General features: G+C 36.1%; 1 protein-coding gene across 1 annotated transcript in view; it reads left to right on the forward strand.

The window, feature by feature from the left end:
- Window positions 1-26,894, forward strand: part of LAMA2 (laminin subunit alpha 2) — a 677,618-nt gene that overhangs the window by 130,108 nt on the left and 520,616 nt on the right. The gene's annotated exons all lie outside the window — the stretch shown is intronic.

Below are 26,894 nucleotides of genomic sequence, written 5' to 3' on the forward strand. Positions count from 1 at the left end.
AGTTTTTGAACTATAATCCACTTAATGATGTGGAGCCTTGGTTGCTAAATTATAGTATCTCATGCACTGAACAAAATATTGAGTTGTATAGCACATTATATCACTTATTCCAAAATATTTTATCTATAAGTTGACTGCTCTTTTATGTTGACTTTTCTTCATACAAAGATTAACAATGGCAAATCATTCTGAAATTGCTGAAATTGCATTTTCATTGATTTCAAGTAAATTATAAACTGAGAATTATATGCATACTATATATAACATAGCTTATTTCTTAAAATTATATGGTAATGCACATCATTCTGGAAATAAAAATGTTCAAGTACTACTTGGTATAAAGGGGTGAAATGGGAGTCCCACTGGAATACCAGCAGCTTTGGGACCTGTGGTTCCCAGCCTTCCTGTCACTGCTTATCTTTCGGCTAGCTTCCTGTGGTGTTTTCTCTTTCTTTCTTGAGTTTATAAACGGTTATTAAAGTTATTATAATATACTTTCAGAAAAGCACACGTGTTATAAGTGTATCTTTTGCAAACTGAACACATCCATGGAGCTTGTACTTGGACGAAGAAATAGAATATACAGCAGGACAGCATGGCCCTGGCGTCCCCTCAGAATCAGTGTTCAACTGCTAAGATACTCTCTCCTTTTATTTTGTCGTTTTTCTTCCATTTGCTACACACACAGACACACACATACATATAGTATATTTAGTTCTGCAGCCATAAGAATTAGCAGCAGTTTGGGAGAGAACAAGGTGAGAGAAAGAATGCCCTGAGCATCCTTTTGAATAGCTCAGGTAAGAACAGGTGTTATTATCCCAGGAGGAAGCTGGAAGTGACTTTTTTGTAATTGGAAGTGTGTCCTGCCCTGATAAGAACTTGTGGATCAGGAAGCAAGAGGCTGGTAAATAGCCAAAGGGAATAAAGCCAGAAGAGCTTGCTGTGTTCCTCCACTTAAATATATGTCATTTCGTTAGAGACTGCAGGTTTTACAAAAAGATAGGGGCTAATTTGGAATGCTACTTACCTCTGTTTCCAAAAGAAAAAGACTCCTCTAAAATATGATTTTTAAGTAGGCCATGGACCAAAAGTAGGCCATAAGGCTTGTCAGGCAGCTTTATGAACTTCAAGGTTCTAGGAAATTTCCTCCATTGGAGAGTTCCCTCAATGTTTTAAATAATACTAGAAAGAAAAGCAGAAGTGAAAACTCAGCCATGCGAGTAAAAACCTCTCCCACAGGAAATTATGGGTGGTAGAGTCAAAGTAGTCTCACTGCTGCTTTGTTGTTTAGTTGGTTAGATGGTTTGTTCTGGATATTTGCTTAATTCTTGGCTTGTTAATTTTCCATATTTAAATAAAACTTTGCAAAGCCACCTCTTCTTAATATCTTCTGCTTCTGTTAGGTCCCTACCATTTCTGTCCTTTATTGAGCTGACTTTATTTTTCTGGGCTCCAAGACTGCTGCAAATGGTAATTGCAGCCATGAAAATAAAAGATGGTTATTCTTTGGAAGGAAAGTTATGACCAGCCTAGACAGCATATTAAAAAGCAGAGACATTACTTTGTCAACAAAGGTGCGTCTGGTCAAGGCTCTGGTTTTTCCAGTAGTCATGTATGGGTGTGAGAGTTGGACTATAAAGAAAGCTGAGCACAGAATTGATGCTTTTGAATTGTGGTGTTGGAGAAGACTCTTGAGAGTCCCTTGGACTGCAAGGAAATCCAACCAATCCGTCCTAAAGGAGATCAGTCCTGGGTGTTCATTGGAAGGACTGATATTGAAGCTGAAACTCCAATACTTTGGCCACTTGATGTGAAGAGCTGACTCATTATAAGACCATGATCCTGGGAAAGATTGAGGGCAGGAGGAGAAGGGGACAATAGAGGATGAGATGGTTGGATGGCATCGTTGACTCGATGGACATGGGTTTGGGTGGACTCTGGGAGCTGGTGATGGACAGAGAGGCCTGGCATGCTACTGTTCATGGGGTCGCAAAGAGTTGGACACAACTGAGCAACTGGACCGAACTTGCAAGGCCAGGAAGCTTTAAGATACCATACATTTTTGAGGTTTTTAAGGCTGAGATCCTACTGATATTTTACTTTACCAAAAAAGCCTCTTGATGAAAGTGAAAGTGGAGAGTGAAAAGGTTGGCTTAAAGCTCAACATTCAGAAAACAAAGATCATGGCATCTGGTCCCATCATTTCATGGGAAATAGATGGGGAAACAGTGGAAACAGTGTCAGACTTTATTTTTGGGGGCTCCAAAATCACTGCAGATGGTGACTGTAGCTGTGAAATTAAAAGATGCTTACTCCTTGGAAGAAAAGGTATGACCAACCTAGATAGCATATTCAAAAGCAGAGACATTACTTTGCCGACTAAGGTCCATCTAGTCAAGGCTATGGTTTTTCCAGTGGTCATGTATGGATGTGAGAGTTGGACTGTGAAGAAAGCTGAGCGCTGAAGAATTGATGCTTTTGAACTGTGGTGTTGGAGAGGACTCTTGAGAGTCTCTTGGACTGCAAGGAGATCCAACCAGTCCATTCTGAAGGACATCGGCCCTGGGATTTCTTTGGAAGGAATGATGCTAAAGCTGAAACTCCAGTACTTTGGCCACCTCATGCGAAGAGTTGACTCATTGGGAAAGACTCTGATGCTGGGAGGGATTGGGGGCAGGAGAAGGGGATGACAGAGGATGAGATGGCTGGATGGCATCACAGACTCGATCGACGTGACTCTGAGTGAACTCCAGGTGATGGACAGGGAGGCCTGGCGTGCTGCGATTCATGGGGTCGCAAAGAGTCGGACACGACTGAGCGACTGAATTGAACTGAAAAGGAATGTTGTAATGCTGCACATTTTCACTTATTCTACATTTTTGCCTATTCTTGAAACTCAGAAGAAATTCTGCCTATTGACAAATTCTCATTGTGTATTAATCAGGACAAGAAACCCTCATTTATTCTCAAGTGTTCAGTGCTATGCATGTTATAAATTCACTCTCGGTGGCAAAATTTTCTTGGTACTTAAGATATTGTATTATTATCACTTTTAGCCAAAACATTTAGCAAAAATAGTACTTTGACATCAATGTCAGCATGTTCTTAGATTTTGATAAATGCAGACAAAAATTGATAGATGTAAGAAGAGTGTCCATAAAGAAGCATCATACTTCAGAAAACTTTTCCTAGGCTAACTTTTCCTAGGCTAAAACTTTTTCCTAGGCTAGTCTAACAGTTGTAGACTTTTCCCTTCAGTAATAACAAAAAGTGTTGATAACTAAAACAAACAAACAAACAACAAAAAAAACCCCACTAACTTCAAAGTACTCTTGTTCTTTAAAGTATTGTGAGTTTTAAAATTGTTTAGTGTTTCCAGTTTAGATATTTAGAAACACTATTTGCATCTACATGCCAACATTGAATAACACTTGGGTTTGAATATTCTCCATAATCTGATCCCATTATTTTTTTAATTCTCTTTTAGTTATACTTTTGATATATTACTCTGTTATTTCTTTTCCTTCAACATTTCATTTGTTTAAATGTTTCCCTTTTAAAAGATAAAAAAATTATACACTATCCCCTGCATCTGTCTCCATATTTGCTCTCCCGTATCCATCCGCTCTTTGACTGATGTAGTCTGCATTCTTTCCATCTCTCTATAAAGCAGTTCTCATTAAACTCACCAGTAAGGGCATTGGTATATGAAGAGTGAAGTTTTTTATTTTCCCTGAATTCTTTGTGGCATTTAACCTGTCTAAGCACTCCCTCTTTCTTGGAGAACTCGCTTTCATTGACTTCGGAGATGACAGTTTCTTTCACCTCTGTAGGGTCCTCTGTGTAGTCCTTACTACAGCTGTTTTTCTGAATTCCATGGTGTTTTTTTTTGTTATTGTTGTTGTTCAGTTCCACAGAATTTCTCTGTGTATCTGCAAACATTTTCTTGGCTTCCATTGCAAGTGTATATTGGAGATTCTCAGGTCTGAACCCTCAACCTTATCTGTCATTCTTTCATGGATGCCAGCAAAGAAACTTGGGGATCACCTTTAAGCCTCTTCTCCAGGGGAAGGAAAGGGAATCACTTCTCTTACACCCCTATTTAAGCAGTTACCAATTTCATTCATGTTACTTTCTTAATATCTCCTCAATTGTTGGTTTTTTCCCTCAACGTATTATTGTCAGTATCCTTCAGACATGATTATATTCCACCTGCATTGCTAGAATCGCACTCCAGTTTGCTGTCTTGTCCCCAGTCTTGCCAACCCCATTCAGTCTATTGCTTTCATCTCGATCTCTTTTAAAATTTATCATATCACTTATCAATTTTTAGTATATATTTGATGTTACTTATTCACTTATAAGTCATGTTTTTTGTTAGCTTACTAGGTATCAATTTTATATCAATATTATTTTTGTCTTTGTCATTCATTCCATATCATAACACTTGCTATAAGTACTTAAAAATACATTTTTTGGTAAATAGTTAGATGAATGGAGCTTCCCAGGTGACACAGTAGTAAAGAGTCTGCCTGCCAACGCAGGAATGCAGGAGACACAAGAGATGAGGGTTCGATCCTTGGGTCATGAAGATTTCATGAAGTAGAAAATGATAGCCTGCTCCAGCATTCTTCCCTGGAAAATCCCATGTACAGAGGAGCCTGGTGGGCTACAGTGCATGGGGTCAAAAGAGTCGGGCACAACTGAGTGACTGAGCATACACACACACAGAGACAGTGAATAAATACAGTCTCACTGCTCCAAACCTAGTTGATAATGAACATGTAAGTAGCGGGGCATGGATAAGAGCTAGTCACTGAAATTGGAAACATCATTCAGTAGCTGTTTTAGCAACAATCTGGGAGAAGTTCTTTATCTCTTCCTTGCATCTGTGAAAGTTGACTGTGTTAAAAGTAGGGTTATTCATTATTTAATAGAGAACTTAAATATAATTCAATGCTGAATCTACTTAAGTATTTATTATATAGAAAGTATATAAATGAAATCATGTGAAAAAATTTAGGAAGTATGATTAACTTATTTTCTAATTTCTAGAATAGTATGTCCAAGGAAGGGGTTCAATCCAATTATTGTATAGATAAATATTTATGTAACTAAATTGACATTATGTCATGATGTTAGTGGTATGTCCAAATGTCTTTCCATTTCTTGATTAGGCAGAAGTGTGCTTAAAGTCAGTCAAAATAAAAGGTTAAGTGCCACAAGAAATAATTCCTTTTAACTTCAGAAAATTTAAAAATTAATTTAGTACTAAATATTTTGGGCATCACAGTGTAAATATTTTGCAGTGACAAAAATTACATGCAGTATGTTCATATCTGACTGAATCTATTAGTTTGAATCATTGGGAAAAGAGAATTGAGGTATTATAAAATGTAAAAAATTAGATGAAATGTATATATTTCTAATATTTTTGCATATTAGACTTTCTGGTGCCAATTAGGAACACCGCACCCCCCCCCCCCACCCCGTAGCTTGTCATCTTTAGCAAGTAAATTTCTGAGACATGTGCAAATATTCATATACATTTTCTTTACATTTAAAAGAATATGTAGTCAGACAATGCTACCATTTAAAAACTTAAATGCTTAAATCATGAGTTTTGTTTTATTAAAGTTTTTTTTTTAAAAATAGTGATCTGACAATAGTTATTGCTCTTTTATAAAGGTAGAAATATCACATTTAGCTTTAATATAGCCACGGTTACTCTTTTCATCAGTAGCTTTGTTAGTAGGTCAAGGAGAAATCATACTTAAGGAGAAGGGTCCATGGAGTAAAGAGATGAACCATATCAGAATTAAAATTAAATTGAAAAAATTTAAATCAAGGAAGCCATTTTTGCTTCTTTCAAAATGATGTGCAAATTCATGTATTTTAAATGGGAAATGGGAAATTTCATAGCCACTGAGCAGCAGTGATGTTAGAATGTGAGAGAGGGTGCAGTGTACCTGTGGCAGCTTTTGCTCATTTAACAAAATTACATTTGAAACGTGTATGGAGTCACAAGAAACTTTACAGTGATTTCTTTTTAGTGGAACAAAGTACTTGCTCTTTTTAATCTCAGAATCATTTTTCCAGTCTTGCTACTCTTAAAGGGGAGTGCAGATTCAGTCATAGATGTATTTACTATACACATACCTGCACACACAGTCACGTGTCAAAGTTTACCAACTGTCTATATATTATTCGTGTGTGTCAAATTTAGCCATCAATTCAAACTTATGTTTTAGTTTGAATATTAATTTATCTCATCAGCAAAATGCTCTTCACTTTCTTTTTTTCTAGACTGTCTTATCTAAGATGTATTTGTGATTTTTATTTAATAAAATTTGGAATAGAATGGAAGGTTGTGGGAAATTAAAATCATGGTATCGATTATCTTTCTGTCATGCAGAAGATGATAAGTATTTTGACTAGATATAAAATGTACCTATGACAAATACATTCACACTATAGCAACTGAGTTTGTAGAATATTGATTTCTCTGCTAAGTTATATAAATTTTAACTGGGCTATTTGCAACTTGATAGTGCAAGTATGTCCAGTGGCAAAATTTGCATTAAGACAGCTGCATAAATGTGCACTAAAATTGAATCTAACAGCAAAAATGAGTACAGTGTTGACAAATTTAAAAGAAATCTAAAAATAAAGCTGTTTAGAAGCAATTAGTATATATGTATTTTGTGAATAGGTATGTAGTAATTCTTTCAGATGTAAAAATTATGTTTCCCAAGTGACTCCATTCATGTAAGCGATATGCTTCATGTGAGACAGGTTTCAGCTTCCAGCTGTTTTCTGATATTGGAAAGTAAAGCACTAGGACTTGAAATGGTTCTGGGGACACAGCCTTTCCTGTCAGTGATTCTGGCAGATGCTGATATAATTTAATATTCGTGGAAGACAGAGCAAATATAGAATAGCATCAAATTGATTTTGCAGTTTTCAAGGCAGATGTCCCTTGGCATTTACATGGAAAACGTCTACAGTGTACCAAGTTGCATATTTTTGTGTGCAAGTTCTCACCCATGGTATGTAGTCACTGGTGTTTTGACAGCCATCTGCTCAGGCCCTACTTTCTCTATTCAGCCATAGCTAAAATTGAACATTTCGAAGTGGAAAATTCCAGGTAGTTTTCATTATAAGACAACATAAAACTAGTATTCAATATTAAAAAATAAAAGTAATATATATCTTTTGCCTGGCACTAACCCTTATATTAAGAAGAATGTCATAAATAGCTGTGAAAAATAAACAAGCCCTTTAACAGAGCACTTAACCTCTTATTGATTGAGTTTATTTTAATTGAGTAAGACAATATATATCTTTTGTTGACTCATTGGAAAAGACTTTGATGCTGGGAGGGATTGGGGGCAGGAAGAGAAGGGATGACAGAGGATGAGATGGCTGGATGGCATCACTGACTCGATGGACGTGAATCTGAGTGAACTCTGGGAGTTGGTGATGGACAGGGAGGCCTGGCGTGCTGCAGTTCATGAGGTCGCAAAGAGTCGGACACAACTGAGCGATTGAACTGAACCCTTATATTAAGGAGAATGTCATAAATAGCTGTGAAAAATAAACAAGCTCTTTAACAGAGTGCTTATCTTCTTATTGATTGAGTTTGTTTTAATTGTGAGTAAGGCTCTACTGCTGCTGCTGCAGCTAAGTCGTTTCAGTCATGTCCGACTCTGTGCAACCCCATAGACGGCAGCCCACGAGGCTCCCCTGTCCCTGGGATCCTCCAGGCAAGAACACTGGAGTGGGTTGCCATTTCCTTCTCCAATGCATGAAAGTGAATAGTGAAAGTGAAGTCGCTTAGTCATGTCCGACTCTTAGCGACCGCATGGACTATAGCCCACCAGGCTCCTCCATACATGGGATTTTCCAGGCAAGAGTACTGGAGTAGGATGCCATTGCCTTCTCTGGAGTAAGGCTTTAGAGAGACAGTAAGTTATACAAATGAATAATTCCACAATGATTTAGGCCATGGCCAACCTTGTCTTGTATACAAAACCTCCATAAATATTTGCTGAGTGAATGAATGAATGAACATGTTAGAAACCATATGTAGTAACCAGTTTATTGTAGAAACTCTTACCCAGTAACTTACAGGTTTTAATATGTGGAGATATATGCCTGCACACTCATACACAAGTGTGTGTGTGATAAGTATGTTTGTATACTGTAAGTTAATGAGAGAGAATTTAGTAAGAACTTTTGAGCACTGTACCTAGGCTAGACATTCTGGTGATTTAAAACAATTATGTAAAATTTTTTGTCTAATTTTATAAGTATATTTTTGTAAAAAGTATAAAATAAAGAACATTTATTTAAAATGATAAATTGTATGGTAAAGATTAATTGTTTCTTTTTTAATTCCAAAAGATTGAGAAAGGATGGATATATTGTTTTAATCAAGATTTTGAAGGAAATGTTAAATTTAGACCCATGGAAAATAAGTCATGTAGGGAAATTAATACAACCTAGGCAAGTAGGTAATGAGATAGTGTTTTCAGAGTAAGATACAGAAATTACTTAAGCATGAAATTTTCACTGAGAATAATAGAAAAATTTAGAAAAATTTAGGTAGAGAAAGTGGATTAGAGTAAGATTATGGCAATAGCACCCCACTCCAGTATTCTTGCCTGGAAAATCCCATGGACGGAGGAGCCTGGAAACCTGCAGTCCATGGGGTCTCTAGGAGTCAGACACGACTGAATGACTTCACTTTCACTTTTCACTTTCCTGCATTGGAGAAGGAAATGGCGACCCACTCCAGTGTTTTTGCCTGGAGAATCCCAGGGATAGCGGAGCCTGGTGGGCTGCCATCTATGGGGTCGCACAGAGTCAGACACGACTGAAGCAACTTAGCAGCAGCAGCAGCAGCATGGAATACTTGATACCTAGATGAAACAATTTATTTAATCTTAGAGTCAAGCAAGAGTTATTAGAGGATCCAAAATTGAACAAGACCTTGAATAAAGTGAACTTCTGTGAAGGTTATTTTAACAATAATGCACAGGAATCTAACACATTATTATAGTCTCTGCTTTTAACAAAAATTGGATTTAGGTTGTATTAGTGCAGATGGAGGATAATGTAAATTTTGCTTATATTTTGAAAAATAAGTATAAGACCTGATGATTTAAAGAAAAAGAGAAGACTTTGTCTTAGATCACTCTAAAACAATGTGAATACAGATACACAGTTAAAATTAAATTGTAGACTTAATCTCTCAGATGTAAATTTATCTAATTCATATTGGAAACCAGCCTTTTAGGTTGAATTCGTACATTACTTGATTTATTTATCAGCTGTTTTTTTTGAATATTTTCTTGGGTCCTGCATTACATTAAGCACTTATGTTTATTAAACAAGTTTTCAGTTTAGTTCAGAAGGATGGAGGCAGTAAGCAACTATTATTATAAATGTCTAGAAATCTTAAATCCCTAAATCCATCTATCAGTTTCATGAACATGATTTACAAGCCTACTTCATTCCTCACAAGATTGATAAAGTATACATCTCTAAAGAATAACATTTTACTGGGCATGTTTGTTACAGCCAAGCAAATATATAGTATTCTGAAAGTGTTGTTTAAATCTCTTGTTTCTACATGTTTAGGACCAGTTAATGTTTACAGTTTTGTGAGTGAATAAATCTATGTACTGAAAACATTTCATTCAATGAGTTTTTAATAAATATTGAAGCCTTAAGTTTAATCTTTTTTATGTGTCTACATTTAATCTCTTTGTATTGCTAACTCTTTATCATTAATATTTTAAGTAAAATAATTACCTTTTGGAATATTTTACTCTGACCAGTAACTTCTGCCCATAAGCCAGTCTGGTGGCAATGATGAGATTCAGTATGAACAAGAAAAAATAACCAAAAATGACCAACCCTTGGCTGTCTTGACATGACTGAATCCCGTGATACATATACATACATATATGTATGTATCACTTCTAAAATGATTCAAGACATATTATCTAGATATGGTTTTAGATGATGTATATTATTAATAGTGCAAAAATAGATTAAAAATATTGAAGATACAAGGAGAGAAGTTAGAGAAATGGGCAGACAGAAATCATATGTTTCTTATATAAAACTGAAGAGCAATTTACTTTAGAAGCAAAAATCTCATGACACTAAAATAAGATGAGGGAGAAATTACTCTGTGTGCAAGTGTGGAGAAAAAAATAGCTTGTGATACCATAGTGATGTGAGAGCTCATTATACATCAGCAATGAACAGCTCTAACTACCATGCAATTAAAATACTAGAGAGTATAAATAAGAGTGCATCATGTGTGGTGGCATATAAAAATTCAGAAGTGGATGGAACTTTAGTAGAATGATACTCTTGAAAAGCAAGACTGATTAGGAATATTTAATTAGATAACAGTTACACAGACAACTTCTGTAATATCTTTCAAGCAAGAATGTCTCATTTGGGATATCATACTTATAGTAAGAATGATAAGCCAAAGATGCATCATCCCTGGATGGTGATAGCGATGTTCTTGTTCACGGCCAGTAGTGTATATCCTAGACTCCATTAACATCTCTCGGTCACTTGACTGCCAAACAAGATTGAGAACTGAGTAAGTTTCAACGTGGATAACCAGTAACTGTTGCAAATCATCCAGAATCCTATTCCTCTCTTCTCTGTGACCCAAACTCATGGATTCTAGTGGCAATAAAATACTTTTTAAAGATCTTTGAAATACATATAATGGTATTTATTTGGGGGCAGGGGCAGACTCTAAAGAAAATTAAAACATTTAAAGGTGACTGAAGTGAAGTTATTAAAGAACATAAAGTTGGTGAGGATGATGTCTTAATGTCTACTAATAATTGAAGAAAAAAGACATGCTTCCACATAATTGTGAGAAAAACTGAGGAAAAGCCCCCACAAGACCAAAGGCAAGTTTTGAAAATGTTTATAACCTGCAAGACTAAGCTATTTTGGATCATATTTCGACAGTAGCTTTTCAGAAATTTTCAAGTTTTGAAAAAGGTAAGTGGATTTTTAGGAATGGGATGGTTACTTTTTCCTCAGATTTCTAGAGCAACTAACTGTAGAGCTTTTTTGCCTTTACCCATTGCAAAGGCTCCCTCTTGAGCAAAAAAATACAGTTTTTCCCTTTGAAAGTAGCTGACTCAGAATCAGATGGGCTTCTCTAAGAGCAGTAGCTTTAATAGCTTCATCGCCAAACTCAGATTTCAAGTCCTTGCCCACTTGTCTAAGGTGAAGGTTAACTGACTCTGGATTCTCTGGGCTTGTATCCACTTTTACCTTGGGACACTCTCTAGGCTTGACCTCTTGACCTCTGGCCAGACTTATCTTGAATATCTCTGAAATTCTCTCCTTCCTACCTGTTGTCACCCCCTTCTCCAGTCCTTCATTGATTGTTTCCAAGGTGAAAATTTTTCTAATATAACTTATACAAAAATTCTATTATATAATTCTCTTGTACTAGTCTGAAGCTCTGTGAAGGTGAGAGGGCTGCCTTGTAGTTCATTCTTAAATTAGCTGCCTCGTTGAGTGCCTGGACAGTTGGAGAAATTCAATGAATATGTTACATGTAGTCAAAGAGAAATCGGGATTGGATTTGAAAAATACAGGTTCTATATTTAGGAAATGGTCTATCATTACTGATGTTCTATTATTTTCTCTATGTATTCAAGCAAATAATACCTATGCTATCTATTTTATAGTTTTGTTGTGAGAGTTAAGAGATAAAATATTTTATAAAATTCAGTGCTACACTTTAAAAAAAATTTATTTATTTTTGTTATTTGTGGGAATGTAAATTGATATAGCCACTATGGAGAACAGTATGGAGATTTCTTCAAAACCTAGAAATAGAACTACCATATTACTCAACAATCCACTACTGGGCACATACCCTGAGAAAACCATAACTGAAAGAGACCCATGTACCCCAATGTCCACTGCAGTGCTACGCTTTTATTATGATCAATGAATTGCATTACTCAGACAAACATTAACAGTACATACTATGCAACAAAGGAAAGTTCATGGTTCTTAGTTTTGTTTTTGTTTTAGATCAAACTAGAACAAATATACTTCAAAATTTTAAAAAAGAAATTAGAACTGATATGATGAAATCAATTCACAAATGTCATTCATTAATGAGATTCATTAATATCTGAATCTTAACTGAGCATTTGTTTGATGTCATTTTCACCAGTTGTCTCTGAGAATGGAACGTTTTGTGAATTATGATCTCGGCCCTCAAGGAACTTAGAGTTTAGTGGTCAAAGAATGCTGGTAAAAAGGCAAAAGCAAAATTGAGAAAACCTCATTATATCTGAGTTTATATGTGCTTGGTAAATGAAAAGTATTATTAGCAACACTATGCTAAATGACTATAAAATGCTGATTTTTTTCACTTCAAGTATTTACAAGAGCAAACAGAATATTTGTGAGTTTTCTTGCATATTTATGTGTGTGTTCAAACAGCTGCTGGAGAACAAAGTGTTTTGCTATAAACACTGTCAAATCTCACTTTGAAAAAAAAACTGTCTATAAAACAAGTATTTCCATAGATATACTGAAACTGCATAGAATTTGCTTTTAAAGCATAAAACTGAATTAGATGCTTGAGTCAGCTGTGAAGTGTTTTTTCATGCAACTCCCATTCTAAATCTTCACCCTATGGATCAGGCTGAGAGCCTGTACAATTTGGAAGGGAGGAGACAGGATAAAGTTCCAGCAAAGAGCATAAGTTTATACTTATTAGAACGTTTATATTCTTCTAAAGGGTTTATTTTTGTAGGGAGACTTTTGGAGGAGGATGGACATGGACTGGGATATTGGGAAATACATCATTCAATAAATCTAACTTCTGATTTATCAACCAAACCAATTGAATCCCAGAGAGAATTCACAGTGTCTCACACAAAACACAAAAGACAGTTTGTTTATTTTCCAAGACAGAAAATAAGAACCTACCCAGAACTTAGGGACATGGATTTAAGAAGATAGTTAACGAACTTTATGAAAATAATGGTTTTAGCCCTGGATGCTAACATTATCTTGTGAAGTCATTAAAACATTAAAAGAGAGGTATCCATTTTTTGTATGTTGTTTTTGTTGTGTTTTGCTGTTTTCCATGTTTTATTCTTTTGTATTTTGACCAAAGGAAGTTCTCCACTTCTTCAGAACGTGGCTATACCCTAAGTTCTAAGATGAGTCTCCTTCTAGAATATTTTGAGCACCTTTGTGTGTCCAGCCATGGCTGGGCTCAGAGAATATAGTGGCACAAAGTAAACAAAGGACCTTGTTTCTTCCATCATGGAACTTCAGTTCCAGCAAGGGAGACAGACCTTGGGTAAATAATCATTATGTAAAATTACACATGGGAAAAACATGGCATAATTAGGAATTATAATGGGGAGTTGTTTAAAAACTGTTAGGAAAGATATCAGAAACTTTAAGGTATAAGGAAGAAAGATTTGTGAAAGGTAGGAAGGTATGAAGAGTGGAGGAAAATTAAGGCACAGGGATTTCTAGGCAAAATCCTGAGGAAAGAAAAAGCAGATCCTTGTTTTAGAAGCCGACTGAAGGCAATATTCTTTGAATATGATGAAAGAATATTATATAAAATAGGATAATTTAAAATTTTAACCGAAATGCCATGGTATTCCCATGAATTTAAGAGGAGTGACTTGATCAGATTTCCATTGTTGGAAAATCCATCTCATTGAAATGGATTGAAGAAAGGCGAAGGGTAATGAAGAGCTATTTAAGAAGCCATTTAAGAAACTATTGCAAAAGTCCAGATGTTACAAATGCCTGTGGCTTGGTATTGACACTAGGGAGAAACATGTGGATCTGAGATTAATTTTGGAGTTAGAATGGTGTTTGGTGATGGAATGCATCAACAATGACTCCTAGCTTTCTGTATGAGACACTGAATGAGTGAAATAAAATGTGTTGAGCTAGTGAGAACTCAGGAATAACTAACTCAGGATGCTATTAGGGGAATGGTGGTGGTGCTTGGACCCTGGAAATCACAAGCTCTTCTTTGGGTGAATTAAGTTTGAGATGCTAGTGAGAGACGTCTAAGTGGAGGTGTCAAAATGGTATTTGGAAAATTAAACCTGGAACTTTAAAACTTATCTGGCCTGGTGATATAACTTTGGTATTATTGACTATGCAGATGGTATGTAAATATCTTAGAAGTAGATGAGATTACTGGGGATTATTTGGAGATTATTTGAGGATGAGAATGAAGTAAGAACAGGATTTAAGATCAAGCCCTGAGGAATTCTAATATTTACTGACAAAAACAAATGAAAAAGGAGCAAAGTAAATGAATATGACTTTTTCTTTTGGCTAGATCTTCTAAGCCAAAGGAAGCCCAGTGTAGAACAATTTTTTAAAAAACTGTTTCATCATTAGAAATAAGAAATTGTGCAGCAGTTCTTAAAGAGCTGGACCCATGGGGGACCGCATCTTTCCTACTGTCATTATGTGCATCAAAGCTTACATGAGTCCCTTCTGATATTTTTGTTTGAGGGACATAAATACAAGCTCATGCTATTTGCATAGCAGTTTATTTAGAGATTTGTTATACTTTTATACTTTGGATTGTCAACAGCAGACACAGAGGTTTTTAAATTTGTTTTCTATATTATAAACACCTCTGTTTAGGGGTAATTGCCAATTTAAGGCTTTAAATTTAATTTTCAATGACTTAAAAGTGTGTTTTGCATTTCCTCTCCTTTACCATTTTTACTTCTCATTTTGAATTTGCAGACAGGCCTGCCAAAGAGACATCTAGTTTATAGGCTTGGTTTTGGAAGCCAGGCAGGAGAGAAGAGAGGAGATAATGAACATATGCTCTGCTGATATTGATGAAGTGAGGTTGGAGGAAGCAAGGAAACAGTCTATTTCTCCCCAGCTTCCACCTCCTCAGTGACTATTTTGGGTACCCTTATGTTAGTATATACTAAATAAATGCCCTAGCTGTAATAATTATTTTTATCATGTGATTTTGAAAACCTCGAGGATGATTCCAGATTTTTTTACAAGTGGAGCATAAAAAAAAATTAAAGCAGTTTGTGGATACTAATTTTAAATGGATAATGGGTGAGATTTCTATGCAGATTAAAAGGACTAGGAATTCTGTGACCAGGGCAGTGTCCACTAGGTCCTCAAAAGATAATTGAAATGCCAATAGCGAGGACCTGTATTTTGGGGATATAAATTTAAAGTTAGATAAAGAATCTATTCAGTCTAGGCCTACAGATGATATTTTGCTGAACAAAGATCATCTAGTCAAAGCTATGGTTTTTCCAGTGGTCATGTATGGATGTGAGAGTTGGGCTATAAAGAAAGCTGAGCACCGAAGAACTGATGCTTTTGAGCTATGGTGCTGGAGAAGACTCTTGAGAGCCCCTTGGATAGCAAGGAGACCCAACCAGTCCATCCTAAAGGAGATCAGTCCTGGGTGTTCATTGGAAAGACTGATGCTGAAGCTGGAAATCCAATATTTGGCCACCTGATGTGAAGAATGGACTCATTGGAAAAGACCCTGATGCTGGGAAAGAGTAAAGGCAGGAGAAGAAGGGGACGACAGAGGATGAGATGGGATGGCATCACTGACTCATTGGACATGCGTTTGGGTAAACTCAGGGAGTTGGTGATGGACAGGGAGGCCTGGCATGCTGCAGTACATGGGGTCGTAAAGAGTCGGACATGACTGCGCAACTGAACTGACTGAATGAATATATCCATTTCAAGAAGTCTTTATTGATCAGATGCAATGTGGTCAACTTCAATTTACTGTGTATTCAGTAGTTAGAGATTTGATTTGGAGGCGTTTGAGAAACTTTGAGTACAAATGCCATACTTCGAGTCAAGGTGATAGAAATGTCATGTCCTCCCTGATTTATCTGTTAGTGTACTTAACAGAAATCCATGTCATAGTAGCAGTTATTTTCTTATGTATATTGTTTTAGATTATTGAAAATTGATGATGTATTCCTACCTTAATAAGATCAATGATTATCCTTTGTCTGAAATTCAATAAAATCCTATAGCGCTTGGTTAAGAGGCTAAGATGGCACTTGAGTTCACTATGGCTCGTGGAGTCCTTATTTTAGCAAGTCCTTATTTTATCTGTACACAGAGTTGATATTCTAAAAGCAAAACTTGCTAAAGACCCATTGGAGTATGTGCATTTGCATCTGGTTTATTTTGTTTCCTGTGATATTCAAAATACTGAAATGTTCATCTCAATTTGCTTAGAATGAACAAAGTAAACAATTTTTAACATGAGCTAAGTAAAAAATGTACTTTTTTGATTAAAAAAGTAGAAAGGAGACTAAACCAACCCTTAAGCCCCCAAGAATATCCATTTATTTTTGGAGAACCAAGCTGAAAAGTGGAGAAATAAGCAACAGTATAAGACACATGTGAAAGGCTGGGTAGGACTACAATAAATGCCTTTTTTTTTTTTTTTTTAAATTCTTAACAACTGGATTTAACATTCTTTTTTCCTCCAGCTTACAAACATTGTTTTGTCTAGATGGCTATTAATTCAAATTGGACTGATTTTCTAGTTCTATAAAACTCTTCATCTGCATCATGGATCAAGAGCATTAAGTTGCTTCCTGCGGTGCACAGCTGGAAATCATTCTCTTCAGCAACATTTTGTTTTGTCCCATTTTTGTTTTATACAAATCTGATCCTACACACCCACATAGCTCAGGATTTCTGTCAAGTATCTTCCTTTTTTCCTTGACAAGTCTTAGAACATTTTAAATTGGCAGGTTCTCTTTTGTCTTTCAAATGCTGAATTACTTGCAAACATCTCTGTTTGCCTGCATGAAATTTTTAAAAAATGCTCCACAGACCTAGAGACTGAAATGGAAAGTTAGAAACATTCAAACAGACAGTTTTCTCTTATTCTTTTGAAAGGAGAGAGATGCTTAGCCTAAGCAAGCAAGAGAAATTTGTGAACCAAGACTAGGATGACAGAGGAGGAGAAATGTGTATTGTGTTGTTGTAAAAAATGTGATGATTTTTAAAAAGTTATTTATAAATTGAATATATTGGAGAGAATTCATTGATTGGATGACTTTCCCATAGGAAACCTTAGGTACTGTCTTTAATCAATTACATTAATGATGGCTGTTGTGAGCTGAACTGTAGATGTTGACAAGAAACATTTGAAATTAAAATACAATATATAAATATGTTTATCAGCATGTCTGAATGTTAATAAAAAAATATTGTAATATGCTAGGCACAGGCAGTGAAGACAGCTACTCGACGATATTCATTTAGTTTAGACTGATGAAAACTAGAAAATGTGTTTAGGAATTCTTTTAGGCAAACTACATTAGGAAGATTTTAAGATATGAATTAGATCACTGTCATTTTAAAATGCTGGTTTACCAAACTTCACACAAAGGTAATCAAAATAAAGAGCATGTTGGAAACAAAACAACTTAGAAGGAAACTTTCACCAGGAAACATTTAAAGTGATGCTGTGGCCACTTTTGGAGATGATCATTAATCAGCCTTGGGTCTTTGTGTAAAAGTTGATTGTTTTCACTACTATTGTTTCACACTTTATCCTAAAAATGTTTAGACAAAGTAACTATGTATATATATTTATTCATACTGTTACTTTTAACAAAGTTATTTTCTCAATTTTCCTATCTTCACTGTGTGTGTGTGTGTGTGTGTGTGTGTGTGTATGTATGTGGAGACATCAGTTCAGTTCAGTTCAGTCGCTCAGTCGTGTCTGACTCTTTGCGACCCCATGAATCGCAGCACGCCAGGCCTCCCTGTCCATCACCAACTCCCGAAGTTCACTCAAACTCACATCCACCTAGTCGGTGATGCCATCCCGCCATCTCATCCTCTGTCATCCCGCCATCTCATCCTCTGTCATCCCCTTCTCCTACTGCCCCCAATCCCTCCCAGCATCACAGTCTTTTCCAGTGAGTTAACTCTTCGCATGAGGTGGCCAAAGTACTGGAGTTTCAGCTTCAGCATCATTCCTTCCAAAGAACACCCAGGACTGATCTCCTTTAGAATGGACTAGTTGGATCTCCTTACAGTCCGTGGGACTCTCAAGAGTCTTCTCCAACACCACAGTTTAAAAGCGTCAATTCTTCGGCACTCAGCTTTCTTCACAGTCCAACTCTCACATCCATACATGACCACTGGAAAAACCATAGCCTTGACTACATGGACCTTTGTTGGCAAAGTCCTGCTTGGCAAATGTCTCTGCTTTTGAATATACTGTCTAGGTTGGTCATAAGCTTCCTTCCAAGGTTTAAGCATCTTTTAATTTCATGGCTGCGGTCACCATCTGCAGTGATTTTGGAGCCCCAAAAAATAAAGTCTGACACTGTTTCCACTGTTTCCCCATCTATTTCCCATGAAGTCATGGGACCAGATGCCATGATCTTCATTTTCTGAGTTTTGAGCTTTAAGCCAACTTTTTCACTCTTTATTTTCACTTTCATCAAGAGGCTTTTTAGTTCCTCTTCACTCTCTGCCATAAGGGTGGTGTCATCTGCATATCTGAGGTTATTGATATTTCTCCTGGCAATCTTGATTCCAGCTTGTGCTTCTTCCAGTCCAGCGTTTCTCATGATGTACTCTGCACAGAAGTTACACAAGCAGGGTGACAATATACAGCCTTGACGTACTCCTTTTCCTATTTGGAACCAGCCTGTTGTTCCATGTCCAGTTCTAACTGTTGCTTCCTGACCTGCAAGTAGGTTTCTCAAGAGGCAGGTCAGGTGGTCTGGCATTTCCATCTCTTTCAGAATTTTCCACAGTTTATTGTGATCCACACAGTCAAAGGCTTTGGCATAGTCAATAAAGCAGAAATAGATGTTTTTCTGGAACCCTCTTGCTTTTTCGATCATCCTGCAGATGTTGGCAATTTGATCTCTAATATATGAAATTTATATCCCTCTGACTTCATGATCACAAGCCACAGAAATCACTGAAACTGTTTAACTTAAGCAGAAATGTATTTCAAATCTATCATAGAACTGGCACAATTGCTGGAAGGATTTGAAAACCAGGCTTAGGAGATGATGAACCTCAGTGTGATTCCTACTTTTCACTGCTTGAAAAGTCTAGTCAGGGTCCCTTTGTACACATTCCTGTCATCACTTCCTTTCCTACTCGTGCTGGTTCTATTTTCTCTTGCACTATTATGATCTTATTTTCCTTTTCTCCCCAACTCTGTGTGTCACGTGCTCCAGAATTGGAGCCCAAGGCCAAAATCACGTGCACAATCTGCCCAAACTGCTAGAGGGAGGGGAAAAGAAAGATCCTTGACTTCCATATCTTGGCAAATGTAGGGTACTTCATACCTTTTGTACTGAATACAATGCCTGTTAGCTAAGAACAGAAATGGAGGCTGGGTGTTGGACAAATAAGCAGTGATAGAGATCTACTGCATTTTTTAAAATAGCTTGGGTTTCTTGAATTATTTAAAACAGAGTTCTATATTTTTACTAAATCAAGGATCTGATTAGTTTATTAGTTTTATTTGCCAGATTTCTCTCCAGAAAGATTGTACAAGTGTACAAGCGCATGAATTTATTCTCATTCAATAAATTTAAATTTGAGTGCTATTATATGCTACTAGTGCTATCCCTGTACTCAATAAAGTTATAGACTAGAGATCCACTATAAAAGATATTAAAAGTTTCAGTGTGATAAGGGTTATAATAAAATATAAACTAAGTACTATGTAGACACCAGGAAGGAAATAACAAATATCTGTGTTGGAAAGTCAGGAAACACTTTCACAGAAAAGTGGATATTTGAGCAGGGTCATGCAAGATGCTTTTGAACTGTGGTGTTGGAGCAGACTCTTGAGAGTCCCTTAGACTGCAAGGAGATCCAACTAGTCCACTCTGAAGGAGATCAGCCTTGGGATTTCTTTGGAGGGAATGATGCTAAAGCTGAAGCTCCAGTACTTTGGCCACCTCATGCGAAGAGTAGACTCATTGGAAAAGACTCTGATGCTGAGAGGGATTGGGGGCAGGAGGAGAAGGGGACAACGGAGGATGAGATGGCTGGATGGTATCACTGACTCAATGGATGTGAATCTGAGTGAACTCCAGGAGTTGGTGATGGACAGGGAGGCCTGGCGTGGTGTGATTCATGGGGTCGCAAAGAGTCAGATGTGACTGAGTGACTGAACTGAACTGATGCAAGATGAGCAGATGACCATGTATGCAAAAAAGGAAAACGTTCTATGTAGGATGGACAACATAATGTCATGACAAAGAATTTTCAAAACATCTGATGCATCTGTAAACAGTAAGATGTCAGTACTCTGGACATGTAGGAAGATATTAAAGAAGATGGAAACTGTTGAGTTTCCTAGAGTGGTAGATAGTGGCCTGATTACAAACATTCAGATTATCAAAAAATTTGGCTGCTTGTCTTCTTAGGTAACCAGCAACTCATAGAAGTTTATACAACAAAATGATGTAAGCAGACTTAATTTTAGGAACATAAATTCCCCAGCAGTTTGGTAGATGAATGGACGTGGAGCATGAAGGAAGACTAGTGTGTGATGTTGCATTGGATGTATGGTGAGGTAGTATTAATATATGGTTATCTGAGAGTAAGGATAGATAGATAACATTAAGTTGCAGACAAAATAATTCATTGGAAGCAGAAATCTTAGAATTAAGATTAGCAGTAAGGCATATTTATCCTTAAACTACCATATTAATATTTTCTGATTTCTATGCAAAAACATTTTATTATTTTATGTTCACTTATTTAATAAGAATGACAGATTTGGAGGACAAGGATTATTGTGAATCAGTTATCAGTGTTTTTGTTGATGGTCTTCATGAAGTCAGTTAACAGGGATGAGCACTTAGAAAAGTTGGATGATTTGACTTTTTAAAAAGTTATGAGTGACAGTGAGAGGAACCCATTTATAAGTAGTGTTTAGAAGTCAGAAGGAGGCTGTTTTTCCTTCCCAGTGATTTTAGGGATCCACCAGGGAGATCTACGGAAGTGTGCTTGTCAGAGGAAATCAAGGCTTCAATTACAATAAGAAGGTTGAAGGAGTGCTTTCTTAAAATGGAAAATTTGAAATAGAATATGGACTTGTAAAACTGTGATGGAAGTTGGCTTGTGGTGTGCATATAGAAGAGAAAAGGAGAACTAGATGATGCAAATCTCAAGAATGACACAGGAGAAAAGATTTTCATTTAGATCAGGAAGGGGAACGAGACAGGGTGGATCTTTAATGCTGAAATTAGTTCTAACTTATTTGGGTTTGCAATAATTGTATTTGAAAACCAGCTGTGCAACTTAGTTTCTGGGAATTATTTTCCTCATTTGTAAAATTCACATTTGAAATAGACTTCTTTTGCCTACTGAATAACAGCATTCTAGATCATCACCTAAAGAAACATTGCCTAAATCCTAAGGAATGAATGAGTTGTGCCACATGATAGGTCACTTACTGATATGTTTAATGCATTTCTCTCTGACTCACTTGTAGTTCTTCAAAAGACAACACATACATATTAAATATGGTGCTAAGTCAAAGTTCTTCATTTTTATGAAATAAAAGGTGGAAGGACTGGAAAGCTGTATAAGGAAAATAAATTAACCTGCTAATTGCCAGTCAGTAAGTGTCTTGGAGCGACATTCTACTGTTTGGCTAATCCAGTGCTTTCTTTCGCTCAGTTTTTCTGATTCTGAGCAAAACTGAAAAGACTATTTCCCTTTATACTGTCTAACCAGATTTTCCACATTTGATTTGAGAAGTGTCAAGTTGAAATTTTATTGTTACTGGTATTGCTAACGTATAAAACCCAAATAATGACATAAATCATATATATAGAAATGTATATATATATATATATATATGTATATGTGTATATATGGTTATTCACAGGTATATACTTATATGTGTGTGTATATATAATATTTTTATATATTGACAAATTTTAAGAAAAAATTTCCCCATGTAGAAAAGTTGTAAGAATCATACAATAAATACCCATATACTTAGCCTCTAGATTCTAAAATTAGTATCTCTCTGGATATGCTTTATCATACTTTTGTCCATTCATATGTAAGTATCCATCTTTATATTTTGATCTGTTGCACACTTTGTGCCAAGCACTTCATCATGAATATCATAAATTAAGTTTAATATTGGTTTACGTTTTTATGGTAGAACTTACACCCAGTAAATGCATAAGTGAGTACAACATTCATTCATCAGTTTTAACACTGTTTTAAAATATATATATATATGTATAATATAAACTTAAGAATATTACCATAAGCCCAGAGATTTGTTTTATGCCTTTTCCCTCTCCCCTTAAAGTCAGCCATTTTAAAAATTCTGTTTTATTTTCACAATATGTTTGCCTGTTCTAAAAGATGGCGTAAATGAATAACAACATATGAACTGTTTTGTAAACTGTTTTGTCTTTTACTTGGCATAATGCTTTTGGGATTCATCTTGTGGCATATATCAATAGTTTGATCCTTTTTAATGCTGAATAATATTCCATTGTATATCACAGTTTCTGTATGAATTCTCCCATGGATGGAAACGTGACCTGTTTCTATATTTGGCTATTATAATGAAAGCTTTTATGGACATTCTTGTATAGGGCTTTTCATGGTCATATACTGTTATTTCTCCTGAGTATTTTCTTAGGAGTGGGATTTGGGGGTCATGAGGAAGATCTAGGTTTAGATTTGCTTAAAAAGGCCTGTTTTCTAAAGTGGTTGTACTAATTTACACTCCTAACAACAATGGAGTGGAATTCCAGTTGAACCCCAAAACATTTAAACATTTGGTACTGTCAGTCATTTAAATACTGTACTGCTTAATGTAAAGCATAAGAGCCTTACTGATTTGTGTGTCCATTTATTGTGATCCCTCCACCCACCATTGCTTTGCTCTAATTGTCATGTCTTACATTGTACCTCCCATAGGGTCGCAAAGAGTGTAATACAACTGCACAACTGAGCATGCACATATGCAACATTACAATTTTTCTTAACATTAATGTATGTTTAAACAACTTGGGAAAAATCTGTTAAATTATATTCAAGTTTAGTTATTTGATTCTGACTCTTGCTGATCTCATGTAATGATTTTTTATTCTAGATAATGCATTTTTTAGTTTTAGAATGTATATTTGGTATTTTTGTAGTGTCTAGTGACTTTTATTTTTTATTATAAGCATTTGTGTGTGTATGTCTGTGATCATAGTTATGAAAGCTGATTAAAATTGTTTGTATACTAATTTCAACATCTGGTTGATATCAGTGCTGTTTTCCATTCACCGCTTTTCTTCTAAGTATGGGTGGCATTTTGTTCATTGCATGTCTATCTAATATCTCGTTTATACAATTGCATTCTGAATGTTATAAACAGTCCATGGTAGAAAACTTGGGATTCTGTTATATTCTTTTGAAGAATAGTCATCAGTCTTTTAGTTTTATGTTATATTAGTTACTTATCTGGACTCCAATTCCAAACTTTTGGCATGCCTATGGAATGCAGCAACTATGATCACTTGTTCTAATCATTTGTTCATTTATTCCCAACCAGTGAACTTGGAGCCTGCCTAAGGCATATATGTATATCTGGTATTGATAAGAGACTTGGGAAGAATTTATACGCATATTTTGAGGTTCTTGTGGCTTTCTTTTTTCTAGTATTTCTTCTTCACTTTATAGTAGCTGAAATTGTCCTTAGTTCTGTTTCTGGTTCTTCAAGACAGTAAAGTTAAAAAAGACAGTGAAATGTGGGTTTGAGTTTCAGTCACCTTGTGTGTGCAGTCTGAGACATCCATTATCTTCCTTCTAAGCATATACATCCCTCCTGGTTTACTTATCTATTTTGCGTTGCTCTTCAGTGTCTTCAAGTATGAAATTTTAAAACACGTATTTTGTTTAGAATTCATAGCTGTTATCTGTGAACAGTTTAATAGTAGCTATTCCACGCTTGGGCTTTCCTGGTAGCTTAGCAGTAAAGAATCCGCCTGTAATGCAGGAGATGCAGGTTTCATCCCTGGGTGGATCTGGAAGATCCCCTGGAGAAGGATATGGCAACCCACTCCAGAATTCTTGCCTGGAAAATCCCATGGACAGAGGAGCCTGGCAGGCCACTGTCTGAGGGGCTGCAAAAGAGTCAGACAGTGAGTGACACAACAACTCCACATTAATAAAGTAGAATCTCCATGTGCAGGTTTTAAAGATGTCTCTGCCATTTGAAACCAAAATGTGGGATTTTAAGTCAGATCATCAAGATCATACAAAATTCCATGAATATAGCATAATGTTTGAGCAAGCAAATATAGTCTAAAAACATTCAAATAAAAACAGTGAAAATTTGGCACATTTCTAACTGTTTACCATATGATAGCAGAATTTCTATTTTTCACATTACATAAACTTAGCCTTTTTCTAGATTATTTACTAAATGTATATATTCCAGAACAGAGTATGTTTTTTATTCTCTGGTGTACATATTCTAATCTCTAATGAAATATACAGTATAGTGAAAATAAATATTATTTGTTTTCTGTTTAAACTTGGTTTTTAAAGCTACAAATCCATCTAAATTTATTTAGTCTAGATACTATTCAGAAGAAAAATGTCAGTCATAATTATGTGGGTAATGATGACTGGCTTTTATGTCATTAACATTATATGACCTCAATTTGAATTGAGGTTGTAAGTCAATACTCTATAAAGGTTCACCATCTACTTGTAGTTCATTTACACTTCAAATGTTTATATAATCTTTAAGTAACCCATATTGCATATAGCAATAAATATTATTCTGCTGCTTTTGAGTGGAAATAAATAGGTACAGTCTAACAGATTTAACTTATAATGCAGTGGGCTGCATTCTATAATACAACCTGCTGAAGATTCAATAAAAGCTCAGATATCGACTGACTCTTCAAATTGATCATTAGCAACTAATTGGGGACGTTCCTTGACCAGTACACTTTACCAATTTTTAAAAATAAACAACAAAGTAGCTAATAAAATTTCAAAAGGCCAACTGTTCCTTCACCACAAAGCAAGGCAAGTAAATTATGAAGAGGTTAATTTCAAGCACATGATCAATAAGTGTAAAAGAAACAAATCAATAGAAAGAAGTGAAAGATAGTAAATGTAAATTTTATTGATGTCTTTAGTTTATGATTGGAAAACTCTATGAAACAACAAAGGGGTGGAGGCTGGATAAGTTATTTCTTTTAATAAGTATGTAAATTGATAAGCTCTGCTGAGAACCAGGTTTTGGCTCTTCTTTAAGTCCCAATGAGAATTAGCCTTCTGAGTTAAAGAGCTAAGTTCAAATCTTAGTTATTGGTCTTTCTAATTCATAACTTGGTGCATATTGTTTGTCTTCTTTGTGCTGCATTTTCTTCACTTATAAAGTGGGACTAATAAAAGTACACATGGCGTTAGTGGGGATTAAATCATATTATTTAATGAATATGAAATAGCTTCTTAATCAATGTTACCTCTATACCCATAATCCTTTCATAACCATGTAATTTTGCTCACATTTATATATTTAATATGTGAGAAATTTAGTATATAATTCAGTTCTATATTTTGGAACATAACAATATATAGAAAAATAATTTTCACCAGTCATCTCCTTTTGGCTTCCTCCCATGATTCCTCAGATCTGAAAAACTCCAGGCCTAACCAACTCCAATTAAGCCCCACAGTTCAGTTCAGTCACTCAGTCGTGTCTGACTCTTTGTGACCCGATGGACTGCAGCACGCCAGGCCTCCCTGTCCATCACCAACTCCCAGAGTTTACTCAAACTCATGTCCATTGAGTCAGTGATGCCATCCAGCCATCTCATCGTCTGTCTTCCCCTTCACCTCCTGCCTTCAGTCTTTCCCAGCATTAGGGTCTTTTCAAATGAGTCAGTTCTTCGCATCAGGTGGCCAAGGTATTGGAGTTTCAGCTTCAGCATTAGTCCCACAGGGGTGCACCAAAGCAGGGCATGGAGAGTCTCACCCATACCTTCAAAATAGAATCCGAAGTCGAGGTCAGGGTCAGGACTAGTCAGAAGTGAGGGAGACAAATATCACAAAGTAAAACTGACAGTATCCTGGGGCAATTTTAGAGGTATTGGCTCCTGCCTGAGATGAATTGTATGTAAATAACATTGTTTTGTTTGTAGAAGCTTGCTGTTTAGTTGCTCAGGCATGTCGAACTCTTTGCAACCCCATGGACTGCAACACACCAGACTTCCCTGTTCTTCAGTATCTCCTGGAGTTTGCTCAAACGCATGTGCATTGAGTTGGTGATGCCATCCAACCGTCTTGTTGTCTGTCTTCCCCTTCTCTTCCTGCCTTCAATCTTTTCCAGCATCAGGGTCTTTTCCAATGACTCAGTTCTCTGCATCAGGTGGCCAAAGTATTGGAGCTTCAGTCTCAGCATAAGTCCCTCCAATGAATATTCCGGTTTGATTTCCTTTAGGCTTGACTGGTTTGATCTCCTTACTGTCCACGTTACTCTCAAGAGTCTCCTCCAGCACCACAGTTTGAAAGCATCAGTTCTTTGGTACTCAGCCTTCTTTATGGTCCAGCTATCACATCCATACACATGACTTCTGGAAGAACCATAGCTTTGACTATACAGATCTCTGTTGGCAAAGTAATGTCTCTGCTTTTTAATATGCTATCTAGGTTTGTCATAACTTATATGTATATCTATATCTATGTATGATCACATAATCTAATAGATTAGAATATTTACAAACTCAGTCCTCTGTCAGTCACTCAGCATCCACATAAGCTTTCAGAATAAA

The sequence above is a fragment of the Budorcas taxicolor genome, chromosome 9 (assembly GCF_023091745.1).
Source record: "Budorcas taxicolor isolate Tak-1 chromosome 9, Takin1.1, whole genome shotgun sequence".
NCBI classification, from domain to species: Eukaryota; Metazoa; Chordata; class Mammalia; order Artiodactyla; family Bovidae; genus Budorcas; species Budorcas taxicolor.